At 43.2% G+C, this 15,125-nt stretch overlaps 1 protein-coding gene across 3 annotated transcripts in view; it reads right to left on the bottom strand.

Annotated features, from left to right (window-relative positions):
• NVL (nuclear VCP like) overlaps positions 1–15,125 on the bottom strand; it is a 60,724-nt gene that overhangs the window by 17,448 nt on the left and 28,151 nt on the right. The gene's annotated exons all lie outside the window — the stretch shown is intronic.

Consider the following 15,125-nt stretch of genomic DNA (forward strand, 5'->3'; position numbering starts at 1 on the left):
GTCAGGATGTAGACCCTGGTAGATTAGCAACTGCTGGTAGTGCCTCTGAACTCAAAGAAATTCAATGGAGGATTAAAATAGGATTATGGGGACAGCGACCTCAGGATGATGATGATGATGATGATGATGAGGATGACATACAGTCAGCTAATGCACCCAGACAGGAAATTAGACATGTGAGGAAGGATTACATCAGAGGAGATAATGAGCCAGTCCTGTCTTGGCTAGCCAGGTGTTTTGATATGGGAGCCCCAGCATTGGTGGTAGGCGACAAGTCGGCCTCTCAGTTGGGGATGCTCTCAAAGGATACAGGCATAGACAGGCACCTAGGCAAGTGCATTGGTAAAGTTTCTCTGTGGGCACGCCTCCTACTGGCAGTCTCGCTGAGGTACCCCAGCAGAGATGATTTACCATGGAACCCTAAGCCTTGGACCACAATAGCTGAGGGAATCAAGCGTCTGAGAGAGTTTGCTGTGAGAGAAGTAATGTATGGAGATCATAAGACTCTGAATCCTGATGAAATTCCTGTTGGAACAGGCCTTGCCAAAAAGCTCATTAAGCTTGCTCCTCCTAATTATGCTACTATTCTGGCAAGCAGGATTGTGGCAAGAAATTATGGTGGAGCACCTCCTACTGTTGGCCATTTCACTGACCAAATGAGGCAATTGGAGGATAGTCTTGCACGTACTTCTTTGGTTTCAGCCATTGAAACTTTGTCTGGAGAAATGAAGAATTGCATGAAAGAGCTGAAGGAGGAACTTAAAACCTCCATATCCAACTTGATGAAGGGGGATGATTCTAATTCCTCTTCCTCCAGATGGATACAAGTTTCAGCTGTTAGGAACAGACGTGCTCCAAGAAGGCCATTCCAGAATAGGTCAAACCAAAACAGACAGCAGAGGCAATCACGTGGCAGTATCTGGATAACTCTGCGTGACCAGTTTGGTGAGAACATGAACAGATGGGATGGTCAGCCAACTTCTGATCTTTTCAAGAGGTTACGGGAGCTGCAGAGAGGCAGATCCCGAGGTAGCAATACCAGGAGGGTAGCTGTCACTTCCTCAGTTTCCCAGAACAACTCTGATAGCTCCAACAGTGATCCTAATTCTGGTGCTGGACGTTGTGCCAGCTGTACATGTGGATGTAATCCCCACCATTAGGGGTGCCCTGCCTTCCGCCAGGGGGAGGTAAGGGATAATGGAGATAACAGAACCTATTGGGATGTGTACATCCAGTGGCCTGGCACTTCAAAATTTCAGAAGTACAGGGCCTTGGTTGACACAGGAGCTCAGTGCACCATAATACCATCAAATTATCAAGGGGGAGAATCTATAACTATTCAGGGAGTCACTGGTGGATCTCAAGAGTTGTTTAAGATAGAGGTTGATATAAGTTTAACTGGGAAGCAGTGGAAGAAACATACTATTGTAACAGGTCCTAATGCACCTTGTATTTTGGGAATTGACTTTCTGAGAGAAGGGCGTTTTAAAGACCCTAAGGGTTACAAATGGGCTTTTGGAATAGCAACTGTAGAAATTGATGGAGGAAAATTGAAGTTGTCCATTAGACCTGAGCTTTCAGATGAATCTGCAGTTGTGGGACAACATGAGATAGAGGATGTAAAGCTGCCACTTGCTTCTCAAACTGTGCATCACAGACAATACAGAACCAACCGTGACTCTTTGGTGCCCATTCAAAACTTGATTCGTCAGTTGGAGAGTCAGAAGGTCATCAGCAAAACTCATTCACCTTTCAACAGTCCAATCTGGCCTGTGAGAAAGCAGAATGGAGAGTGGCGTCTGACAGTTGATTTCCGTGCCTTGAATGAAGTAACTCCACCCATGAGTGCAGCTGTACCAGACATGATGGAACTCCAATATGAGCTGGAATCCAAGCAGGCCAAATGGTATGCTACCATAGACATTGCTAATGCTTTCTTCTCTATTCCCATAGCAGAGGAATGCAGGCCTCAGTTTGCTTTCACCTGGAGAGGCATTCAGTACACATTCAATCGTTTGCCCCAGGGGTGGATTCACAGTTCAACCATCTGCCATGCAGTGATCCATGATGCTTTGGAGAAAGGTGGAGCTCCAGAACACATTCACTTCATCGATGACATCATCGTCTGGGGTGAGACTGCTGAAGAAGTCTTCGAGAAAGGTAACAAAATCCTTGACATTCTCTTGCAAGCTGGTTTCGCTATCAAGCGAGACAAGGTGAAAGGACCTGCCAGAGAAATCCAGTTTCTGGGAGTGCGGTGGCAAGATGGTCGCCGTCACATCCCAATGGATGTGATAAACAGAGTCTCCACCATGGCAAATCCCATCAACAAGAAAGAAACTCTGCGTTTCTTAGGCATAGTGGGATTTTGGAGACTGCACATTCCTGGATACAGTCAGATTGTGAAACCTCTCTATGATGTGACCCGAAAGAGAAACAGTTTCCAATGGGGTCCTGAGCAACAAGCAGCCTTTGACCAGATCAAGCGAGAGGTAGTCCAAGCGATGGGTCTGGGACCTGTCCGAGCTGGTCCAGACATTAAGAACATTCTGTACACGGCCGCGAGTGACAATGGTCCAACCTGGTGCTTATGGCAAAGAGCTCCAGGGGAGACACGAGGACGTCCTCTTGGTTTCTGGGGTCGTGGCTACAGAGCCTCAGAGGCAAACTACACTCCAACAGAGAAAGAGATTTTAGCTGCTTATGAAGGAGTGAAAGCTGCTTCTGAAGTGATCGGAACTGAGTCACAACTTCTTCTAGCTCCTAGATTGCCAGTTCTGAATTGGATGTTCAAAGGCAAAGGTTCTTCACCACATCATGCAACAGATGCTACCTGGTCTAAGTGGATGGCTCTGATAACACAGAGAGCTCGAATGGGAAATCTCGAAAGGCCTGGTTTGGTGGAGGTGATCACAAACTGGCCAGAAGGCACAAGCTGTGCTAAACCTCCAGAGGAGAGAGTAACTCGTGCTGAGGAAGCTCCTCCTTACAGTGATCTGTCTGATGATGACAAGAGATATGCTTTGTTCACAGACGGTTCCTGTCGTCTTGTTGGGAACAAGCGGAGATGGAAATCTGCAGTGTGGAGTCCAACGCGCAGAGTTGCAGAAGCGAGAGATGGAGAAGGAGAATCCAGTCAATTTGCAGAGGTAAAAGCTGTCCAGCTAGCTCTTAACATAGCTGAACGTGAGAGATGGCCAAAGCTTTATCTCTACACCGACTCGTGGATGGTAGCCAATGCCTTGTGGGGTTGGCTGAAAGACTGGAAGAAGAATGGCTGGCAGAGGAAAGGAAAGCCAATCTGGGCTGCAGATCTGTGGCAAGACATTGCTGCTCACATTGAGAGAATCCCAGTGAAAGTGAGACACATGGATGCTCACATTCCTAAGAGCAGAGCTACAGAGGAACAACAACACAACCATCAGGCAGATCTAGCTGCAAGAGTTTCCCAGGTGGACACAAACTCTGATCTTGATCCTGATCTTGACTGGAAACACCGAGGTGAGCTGTTCTTAGCTCGGTGGGCCCATGACTCGTCAGGACATCAAGGCAGAGATGCAACCTACCGATGGGCTCGTGACAGATCCATTGACATTTCCATGGATGCTATCACACAAGTCACCCATGACTGTGACATTTGTGCTGCTATTAAGCAGGCAAAGCGGATCAAGCCCTTGTGGTACGGTGACCGATGGTCCAAGTACAAGTATGGTGAAGCCTGGCAGATTGACTACATCACTCTACCTCGTTCTCCATCTGGTAAGCAGTATGTGCTGACTATGGTAGAGGCAAGCACTGGATGGCTGGAAACTTATCCAGTTCCTCATGCAACTGCACGTAACACCATTCTTGGTCTGGAAAGACAAATCCTGTGGAGACACGGAACTCCAGAGAGGATTGAGTCGGACAACGGAACTCATTTCAAGAACAATCTTGTAAAAAACTGGGCCAAAGAGCACGGCATCGAGTGGATATTCCACATTCCCTACTATGCACCAGCTGCAGGGAAGATCGAACGCTACAACGGTTTGCTGAAAACCACTCTCAAAGCCATGGGGGGTGGATCTTTGAAAAACTGGGAGAAACATTTAGCACAAGCAACCTGGTTGGTGAATAGTAGAGGTTCAGTGAATCGAGCTGGACCTGCGCAATCAGATTTGTTGCGAAAGGAAGAAGGTGATAGAGTTCCCGTTATCAGAGAAAAGAATCTGTTAGGCAAAACTGTTTGGGTATTTTCTCCTTCAGGAGAGGCCAAACCTGTCCGAGGGGTGGTTTCTGCTGAAGGTCCTGGTCACACCTATTGGGTGATGCAAGAAAATGGTGAAATTCAGTGTATTCCACAAAGAAATCTAACTTTGGCTGAGAGAGGTTAAATTCAGAGTGTTGTGCAGATACAGCATCGCGCCCAAGAGGAGAGTTCATGAGATCTACGGTACACGAACCCTGAGAGCCCTGAGTCACCTGAGAGTCCCTGTTCCTTTCTTCACTCCATCTGCGAGGAAACAAACTGTTTGCTGTTTTTCCTGTGATTTGACTCTTTTGAATCATCTACATCTGAGATAGCCGGAATGGACTATGGTCTTTATTCACCTAGTGTTGTAGATATTATTTTAGATTAGATAAATGATAGTAGCAGCCAATGGAATTGTTTAGAAGGGGTGGACTGTGGTGGTTTGAAACTGTCTTTTTAATTTTTCCTTGCAAAGTTCAAAACAGAGAAAGTGAAAGAATGTAAATAGGTCACTATTGGCTGTAAGAAAGCAAAATAACGATTGTTCTAAACACTTCCATTGGATAGATAGAAATGTTTAAGAACTATTACCCAAAACAAAGTAGGCACTCTGCACATTCTGCGTTCGGCAGTGGGGGCAGTTGCTGGGCTGTCTGGCTGCTGTTTCTTCTTCTCTTCTGGCTGAAGATAACACACACTGACCTTGGCAGCTAAGTTAACAACTTTCTGCTTAACTAACTCTGCTTCTCTGTCCAGGGGGGTCTGGGGGGAAGCTCCTGGGAGAGGGAGGCCCCTTTGGGAGGGTCCCCTTGGGGGGAAGCAAAGGGAGATCGATTGTGCTTTTTCTGTTGATTGTATATATTTGTGAATGTTGTGAATTTTGTATATTTGTACATATTCATTGCATTTCATTGTAGATTTTAGACTCTGCTTGTAAATACAGCTTTTCATTTGCTTCCAGACTGGGCTAGCCTGGTTATTGTTGGTGGGGGGGGAATTTCAGCTCACACCGACACACCATGAAACACAGAATAGAGTTGCAAGGTCCAGATTGTTTTGCTGTTTGAAATACAGACTTCTCATTTTATTACATGTGGAGAAGTAAGAAACCAAAAATCACCACAAATGGTTCTAGAAAACCATTCAAAGCTTGAACATAATAGGTATTTCTATCAGTCTTCAAGACCACAGGCTTCAACTACCACAAACAATAAGTCAGGACATAAATACTATATATACCAGAGTACTGGTATAACAAGAGATGCAAACAGGACATATAACTTGGGAAAGACCTAGATTCTTCTATTTCAGCACAAACCACCTAGATGATGCTTCTCAGTGCTTCAAGGTGCCCCATTTCCCCCACTACCTAGAACACTGATGGTATTACCTGCTTTATTTCACTAAGGAATTCTATTGAGTCACTGTCCCTGAAGGCACTTAAAAGACATGTAGATGTGGCACTTGGGGACATAGTTTAGTGGTGGACTTCGTAGTGCTAGGTTAAGTGTTGGACTCAATTATCCAACTGTTGGACTCAATGACAGACTGCCACAGTTGGGGCTCTTCAGCCTGGAGAAGAGAAGGCTCCAGGGAGACCTTTTAGTGGCCTTCCAGTACTTGAAAGAAACCTGCACGAAGCCTGGGAAGGGACTTTTTACAAGGGCTTGCAGTGATAGGATGAGGGGAATGGATTGAAGCTGGAAGAGGGCAGATTTAGACTGGATATTAGGACAAAATTCTTTCCAGTGAGGGTGGTGAGACACTGGAACAGGTTTTCCAGGGATGTCATGGATGCCCCCTCCCTGGAGGTGTTCAAGGTCAGGTTGAACAGGACCTTGAGCACACAGTCTAGTGGAAGGTGCTCCTGTCCATGGCAGGGAAACTGTTTGGGTCCCTTCTGACCTAAACTGTTGTATGAATGTATGGACCTTAAAGGCCTTTTCCAGCCTCAATTATTCTGTGATATCCTACATACTACAGTAATGTGAACAGCAGAGTCACAAAAGCACCCACAGAAGACATAAAGAAATCTGTACTTTTAGTGTAACAGATTTTTGAGGTTGGTAAACTATAGAGATGTGTTAGGTAGCTTTTGCAAGAACTTTAGCCAAAACTAACAATTGAAAATGACATCTAAGCCCTAAGATGGAAACTATCCAGGACTCCAATGGCAGCTGTCAACACTCTTAGAATCACTCTATCCTCTTGATAAAAAGGTAGCTAATGGATAGGCTACATGCAATCATTCACATTAAAGGTGAAGAACTGAGAAAAGTTAAACTATTAATCCTTACTGTACAGATTTTAAAACAAGAAACAAAACAAACCTCCTCCAAACCTCAATACAGGGGTGTTTAGGAAGCACAGCTATCCCTTTTGTGCAAGTTAAAAGTTTCCTTAATGTTGAACTTCAACTCTGTCAAGACTGCAACTACTTGATCCTACTACAATGTAGTGAACTCACTTTTTAAAGATGTGCAGAGTCTTCTTCAAGCTGCTTTCTCAACTATGCTGACTAATGCAAAAAGTAAAATGAGATGCATACATAAAAATTGTTCCCCTATTTTTCTCTTGGACAAAAGCAGTATCACGAGCTTGAACATAAGACTTTCCATCTGAACATGACAAGGAACTTCTTTAATTTAAGGGTGATGGACCACTGGAACAGGCTGCCCAGAGAGGTTGTGGAGTCCCCATCCCTGGAGACATTCAAAACCTGCCTGGATGCGTTCCTGTGTGACCTCCTTTAGGTGAAAAACCTGCTTTAGCTGGGGGGCAGGAGGCTGGACTCAGTCTCCAGAGGTCCCTTCCAACTCCCACTATTGTGTGATTTTTACCCAAGACAGAGCTATGATGGATAGAGGCATTTTTGTAGGCAAAATTCAGCTATTGCAAATGTGATGCGAATGGTGAGGAAAAAAAGGAAGAACTTGATGTATTAATTTGTTCCAGACCCGACGAAACAAGGGTTAAACAGAACCCTTGCCATGGCAGGTCCAACAAAAGCACCTCTTACATGTCTGTGCATAGTCCTACACAATACCTTATCTTGCTTTTGGCACAAGTCCACCCTCCTGTTTTTGTGTGTCTGTGAATGGCAATCTTGCCTCATTATTAAAACAAGATGACAAAGTTTACTTCAACAGACCAATGACATCAAAACAAATACCCTCGACAGGTATTGCATTACAACACCATGCACTTGATAACTTCCCCATTCCAAAGTTTCCAAAGCTCCTTAACAATATTAAGCTTGATATGCAAAACACTGATTCCATTTTGCATGCTGAGAACATGGCACTTGCTGTGCTGTGTGCCCAACGATAGTCTAAAGCAGCATTCATGAATTTATATGTGAATGGTGATGTTGGCATTCACATACCTACCACAGCACATATTAACTCAATAAACTGCAGTACTGCTGGTTTACAATGAGAAAACCATATCAAAGTTTAAAGCACGGGTTTACACTCCCCATCTCCTTATGAGCCAATTCACTTCACTCTGCTGCTTCAAATCTGGGCTTGAAGTTCTAGAATAGTCAAGCCACATAAGCACAGAAAAAAAAAAAAAAAATCAGTATTTACTCATTGGTCAAACTCACTCATTAGATGCACTTCACACCTGCTTAAATAAGTGTGACCAGCAGGGCAAGTGAGGAGAATCTCGCCCTCTACTTTCAGAGACCTCACCTAGAGTACTGCATCCAGTTCTGGGGCCTCCAACATAAGAAGGACATTGAACTGCTCGAGCAGGTCCAGAGGAGAGGCACAATGATGATCAGAGGGCTGAAGCACCTTCCATATGGGGATAGGCTGCAAGAGTTAGGGGGTGTTCAGCCTGGAGAAGAGAAGGCTCTGGGAAAGACCTTACAGTGGCCTTCCAGTGCCCAAAGGGGGCCTATGAGAAAGCTGGGGAGGAACTTTTTACAAGGGTTTGCAGTGACAGAACAAGGGGAGATTTAGACTGGATATTAGCAAGAGGGTGGTGAGACACTGGAACAGGTTGCCCCCTCCTTGGAGGTGTTCAAGTCCAGGTTGGAGGGAGCCTTGAGCAAGGTGGTCTACTGGAAGGTGTCCCTGCCCATGTCAGCAGGGTTGGAATTAGATGATCTTTAAGGTCCCTTCCAACCCAAACTATTCTATGAACCTATGAATTGAAAGAAAATCCCTTTTGAATAATCTCAAAGCATTCCATTCTAATAAGTCATAATGTTCTCTCCATATCTACTATCTCTAAACTAATCTAAATAGCAGAGATAATTAATTTTAGATACATTTCACATTTTAATGAAATTAAGGTAGTTATTGTAGTCACCTCTTTCAAAGCCTATTATTGTCTCTAAAGTTTGAAAATGAAACATGGAAACATGGTAGCACACAGCACTTCCCTTCCAAGCAGTTGTCTCAGGGAGAATATACTTCTGTTAAGAGTATTGCCTAGTTAATAATTTTCTGCCCTGTTTTTCTGATGGAGTCAATGGTGTTGGCTATATCATTAGAAGATGGTAGTACCATTTTCCAAATAATTTGGCAAAATTACATAAGGTGACATTTAGAATACATCCATTCCCTGCTGTTTTCAAAGGTTAAAATGGGCACAAGCCTCCAGACCATTAAATATTTCAGTTTGCTACACTGCTTCTCAAACTACTGCAAAATTGTATCCTCTTCATTAAATTCTATTGGAAGTATCTTTGCATGAATCCCTGCAATGTGGCATTTTATTGTCCAGCTGATTATTCACATCTTAACACAACTGTACAAGAGTCTACCATGTTTAAACAAGTTCGGTGCATACCAGCAACAATGGTATTGTGTTGAGTCCATCACACTTCTCCTATAGTCACTTACAGCTATTTAAATTGTATTTGAGGTCCACAAGATTTAGGTCCTGACATTTGTGATGTTCTGGAATGTAAGCTCAGAAGCCCCAAAAGCTTTTCTGAGACTCCAGATGAACACTGCAGTTAACAACTTTGCTCCTACACAACAAATGAACTCCACTAAAGTTACTGTGAAAAATATAGAACATTTAAGGGCAGGCGAAATATGCACTATACTATGCAGAAATCTGATTTATGTGAATTAGGATGATCATGAAAGAAACTATTCTGTGCCTCATATATTAGGTGTTTTTCTTAGATATTATCTTGCCTTTAATTCAGCAACATGTATAAACAGGTAGAAACATAACAAACAAAAACCTGCAACTATTGTCAGAGACTGGAGATTGTTTTTTTAGTGTTTCAAAACACGCGGTTCAGGTGAATAGCTCTGGAAAACCAACATAAACTTGCTAAAGAAAAATACAACTCAGGGAAACTAGGCCCATGCTCTAGAGGTAACAGGAGAATGGGGAATTTTTGCAAGAATTACTTAAAAAAAGCTAGAGAAAAATACCATGAATAAAAGCAGACACTACCACAATTTACTTCAAGCTTAAGTCACTATCAGTTTGTAGTGTTTTATTGATTCCTTTTCTGTTTTCTCAGGTTACACACACTTCCTTAGACCCCACAGTAAATGTTGCTGATGCCTTTATCTAAAATGTTTATCAATGTTCAAAGCCTGGGGAAGTAAGAACAGAACAGAAAGCAGCAGTACCCAGTAGTGAAACTCACACTGGTACTAGGAAATTGTGGGAAATGACAGACCTTAGTTAACAGTAGTGCTTGGTGTTTTTTAATATTTAGAATCACAGAATGTTCAGGGGTTGGAAGAGACCCTGAAAGATCCTCTAAGTCCAACCTTCCTGCCAGAGCAGGATCATCTAGAGTAGGTCACACAGGAACGCATCCAGGTAGGTTTTGACTATCTCCAGAGGAGACTCCACCACCTCTCTGGACAGCCTGTTCCAGCACTCTGTCACCCTCACAGTGAAAAAGTTTTTCTTTATGTTCACATGGAACCTCCTATGCTCCAGCTTGCACCTACTGCCCCTTGTCCTATCATTGGACATCACTGAGAAGAGCCTGGCTCCATTCTCCTGACACTTACCCTTTACAGAATCACAGAACTGGCAGGGTTGGAAGGGACCTCAAGGATCATCTAGTTCCAACACCCCTGCCATGGGCAGGGACACCTTCACATATTTATAAGTCTCAGACTTGAGTAAGGAACTAGAGTGAAAAAATATAATTGTTCTGACCCATGAAGTTTCTAACAGGATGTGAAATTTCTGCCTTATCCTTATAATGACATTGAATGCTTTAAAAGTTTAATCCTCTTCAAAGTTCTGCATTTAGGTGGAAAGAGATTGAGCTGGGAATACTGCATCCCTGGCAATATAGCAGGTAGCCAAGAAAGATCTCCAGAGGATTTTCAAAGTCACTGAGCAAGTGTAAAAACCATTCAAATATCTTGCTTTAAGGACAGATCAAAGGTGTATTTCAGCACTGGTAGAATAAAAATTATCACTTGCAGGTTGCAGGCGCCACCACTTTTATTGCTTGCAGGAATGATTTAAATATCCTAGTCAATATAAGATATGGTTCTCCTACAGGTCTCTGCTTGGACAGTTTGTTCTTAAGGTGTAAGAGGACTTCACTAGCACAAACTTCATCATTCTCCACCTGCAGTGTGCTGCTAAGTACTCAGAGCATATTAGCAAAAATTAATTTGGTGAGCTTTGCCTCTTTCTGATGTCAGAAGTATAGAGACACAAACTTTTAGGCTGAATAAGCATATAATGAACTGGTCTGAAACCAGTATCAAGAATGGAAGGCCATTGAGACTAAAGGACAGAATGACTTCAAAGGAAACTGGGATTATGAGGGAGCTGGGATTGTTTAGCCTGGAGAAAAGAAGGTTGAGGGGAGATCTCATTGCTCTCTACAACTCCCTGAAAGCAGGTTGGAGTGAGGTAGGGGTTGATCACTTCTCTCTAGTGATAGAAGGAGAGGAAGTGGCCAAGAAATTGTGTCAGGGAGGTTTAGGTTGGATACTAGGAAAAATTTTTTTCCTGCAAGAGTGGTCAGGCATTGGAACAGGCTGCCCAGGGAGGTGGTGGAGTCACTTTCCTTGGAGGTAGTCAAGAAATGTGTGGACATGGCACCTGGGGACATGGTTTAATGGCCATGGGGGTTGGACTCGCTGATCCTTGAGGTCTCTTCCAACTGAAACGATTCCATGATAATCAGAATTAAGACTCAGTAATAAAGAGCAGTATCTAAAAACAACAAAATTCTGTCAGCCTTTGTAGATAATGCCTTGTTATGGCTTATTTACATAAACCAGAGACAGATTTGGACAAAGATCAAAACACTGAAGTGTTCTCTACATAACCTGTTGTCATTTTAATACTAAACCCCACACCTCTAGGAGGAGAATTTAAATGTAAACGTAGGACCACCTTACTATAATGAATTAGGTAAATAATATAATGGATTGGGTGTGTGATGGTGCATGCATACGACGATTTAAGTGATGTAAAATCCTGTAATAAATCATATATTGTTCCTTTGTGAGTTGCACTGTATATAAACAGCTGCTATTTGAGCTTTGTGTGTGTGCTGGGTTTGAAATTTATCACCTAGCACCCATTTCTGCAGAACTGAAACAAAGCAAACACCTTGACTCTGGGTGTCAACTGGTTTTGCACACTGGATAAAAGACCTTTCTTGGGGGGCTACATTCCTAAGCCCCATGAATGGTGAATAAATTACACAAGAGAGAGATCAGTTTGCCCATTTTAACCACAACCTCAGCAAAAGTTCTTTTGCTTAAAAGTTGCATCAGTTGGAAACTATCTTTCTTGATACTGACAAATGCAAGCATCACAGCAAAAGTTGGCAGTCTAAACTTAAACAGTTATCCAAACACACAGCTGATACCCTTCTGAAGCAGGAGACACATCCTATCCAAACACTGACAATGGCCTCTCTAGGTAAAGCTGGATATGCCAAGCTTTGCCTTTCAAAAAAAGGTATTTGTGTTCACAAAACAGCCCCTTTAGCAAGATAGAATTAATTTCCATGTATAGAATTTGCAGATATTTATGCTCTTCAATTTCAGAGTATTTGTTTCCCTTACCCTTACCTTTTGATTTTCCCTATGTTTGGCATTTTTACCTCAGATATACTGGCTAGTAATCACTGCTGAATCAGAGAATCACAGAATCATTAAGGCTGGAAAAGACCTCTAAGATCATTGAGTCCAACCATTGACATAACATCACCATGGCCATTACACCATGTCTCTAAGAGCCATGTCCACATTTTTTTTTTAAGACCTCCATGGATGGTGACTCCCCCACCTCCCTGGGCAGCCTGTTCCAATGCCTGACCACTCTTGCAGGAACAAAATTTTTCCTAATACCCAACCTAAACCTCCCCTGGTGCAGCTTAAGGCCATTGCCTCTTATCCTCTTGTTAGTTACTTGGGAGAAGAGGCCAACACAGGCCTCACTACAACCTCCTTAGAGGTAGCTGTAAAGAGCAATAAGGTTTCCTCTCAACTTCCTCTTCTTCAGAGTCCATATCTCATAAATTTCCCACTTTCCCTCAAATACCAGTTCTACCTTCATTGCTCAGAAGAATTTTGTAATTTTAACTATTCTAGTATAGTAAAACAGTACATCTGTCACTGCAGCTCCAGAAGACAAACATGACTTTTTGAAAAGTGAAAAATAAACAAATAAACAAACCCTCAAACTATTACAGAAGTACTTCATATCAGCATTAGTGGTAAAACTGCATCCACTACAAGGCTTACCAAGGGATGGATTAGCATTCACACAGGTGCCTATTTCATATACTCATGAAAATGAGACCCATAAGCAAGTACTAAATCAGTGTAAATCTGCAAAGCTGCGAGGTAGGACAAATCTGCCACCCAGACAAGCATGCACACCTTGAAATTAACATCTGAGCAATATTTACACTAAACTGGCCCTCACAAAGCTGCCTGAACTACTTCCACTCAGGTGCCTTTAGGAGAGCAGGAATTAGCTTGGAACAGTGCTGTGTACACACTGTACCACAGGTACTGTCCCCACAGTACCTGTGGTGCACCTGAAGTGGCACTGTAGGAGGTCAAGCTTGATGTTTCCTCAGCTTCAAGTGTTGGAATTCACACCCCAAGCTAGTCACAGCAGTCAGAGCTAATGAGAGCTTCACTGTCATCATCAAGAGATACATAATCAAAGAATAGTTTCAGTTGGAAAAGACCCAGTATCACCAAATCCTACAGTCAACCTAAGACCACCATGGCTGTTAAACCATGTCCCAAAGCATAACGTCCACTTTTCCTGAACATCACCAGGGACAGTGACTCCATCAGCTTCCTGGGCAGCCTGTTCCAATGCCTGACTACTCTTTCAGGAAACAAATTTTTCCTGATCTTCAATTTGAACTCCCCCAGCACAATTTCAGGCTGTTTCCTCTTAGTCTATCACTTGATACCAAGGAGAACAGACCAACCCCCACCTCACTACAACCTCCTTCCAGTGAGTTGTAGAAAGCAATGAGGTCGCTCCTCAGCCTCCTCCAAACTAAATAATCCCAAGTCCCTCAGCCACTCCTTACCAGACCTGTTCTCCAGACCCTTCACCACCTTTGCTGCCCTTCTCTGGACACATTCCAGCACCTCAATGTCTTTCTTGTAGTGAGGGGCACAAAACTGAACCCAGCATTCAAGGAGTGGCCTCCCCAGTGCTGAGCACAGGGGCATGATCACTTCTACTCCTGCTAGCCACACTATTCCTGATCCAGGCCAGAATCCTGTTGGCCACCTTAGCTGCCTGGGTACATTGCTGGCTCATGTTCAGCCAGCTGTCATGCAGCCCTTGAGGAAAACTAACAAATAAAAGTTCTTAGTATAAATATTTGCACTAGCACAAATAATTTAGCAATCGGTTTTCCTCCTAAGGCTACTTGATGAGAGTAGTACCAACATGCTTGATACATCCAACAGAGTCTATATATATAGATGTGCTGCATTGTATAACCTCATTCCCTCTTCTGCATTGGATTAGATAGGTCAGAATCATCATGATCACATCAAGAAAATCTACCACTTTAAAACCAAAGACTTTCTACAAACAGAAACAGATTTATGTATCTACTGCTCACACTTGATAGTCTGACACAGTGAAAAGAATACAAGAGACAGGAAAACACTTCTCAAAATCTTTGACTTTTTGGACCATTGGAAAAAAACAAGAACATCTCTTAACTGCTATTTTAGGTGATTTCAGACCAAACTTTCCTTGACCTATAGGACCCAAGCAACCTGTCAAGTATTTTATCTTTCTCATCTTCTAATTTATAACCAAAGTAGCTATGCCACTATTTTCCCCTGTTATTTTTCATTTGAATTCTATAACTTGTCCTTACTTAATACATGCAGGTAGAAAACAATTACTGGTAACAACAAGACACAACTAATTTGCCAAATACATGCTCTAAGCACAAAGATTCTTTCCAAAATTCTGCTACCTGTACCAGTACAGTTTTACCAAGATAGACTAGTTAGCCATGTATTTAATTTCGGTTGCAATATTCAGAAAAAACATTCAGAACCAAAGAAGTGCAACATCTTCATGCAGAGATTTCTTTCTGTACTGACAACAAATTCATTTACCTTGAACTCTCATCATCTAGATGGAGTTTGAATTCGGGAAAGAGGAGGGAGGGAAAGAGGAGGGAGGGAAAGAGGAGGGAGGGAAAGAGGAGGGAGGGAAAGAGGAGGGAGGGAAAGAGGAGGGAGGGGAAAGAGGAGGGAGGGAAAGAGGAGGGAGGGAAAGAGGAGGGAGGGAAAGAGGAGGGAGGGAAAGAGGAGGGAGGGAAAGAGGAGGGAGGGAAAGAGGAGGGAGGGAAAGAGGAGGGAGGGAAAGAGGAGGGAGGGAAAGAGGAGGGAGGGAAAGAGGAGGGAGGGAAAGAGGAGGGAGG

The sequence above is a fragment of the Indicator indicator genome, chromosome 2, assembly GCF_027791375.1.
Source record: "Indicator indicator isolate 239-I01 chromosome 2, UM_Iind_1.1, whole genome shotgun sequence".
Classification (NCBI taxonomy): domain Eukaryota; kingdom Metazoa; phylum Chordata; class Aves; order Piciformes; family Indicatoridae; genus Indicator; species Indicator indicator.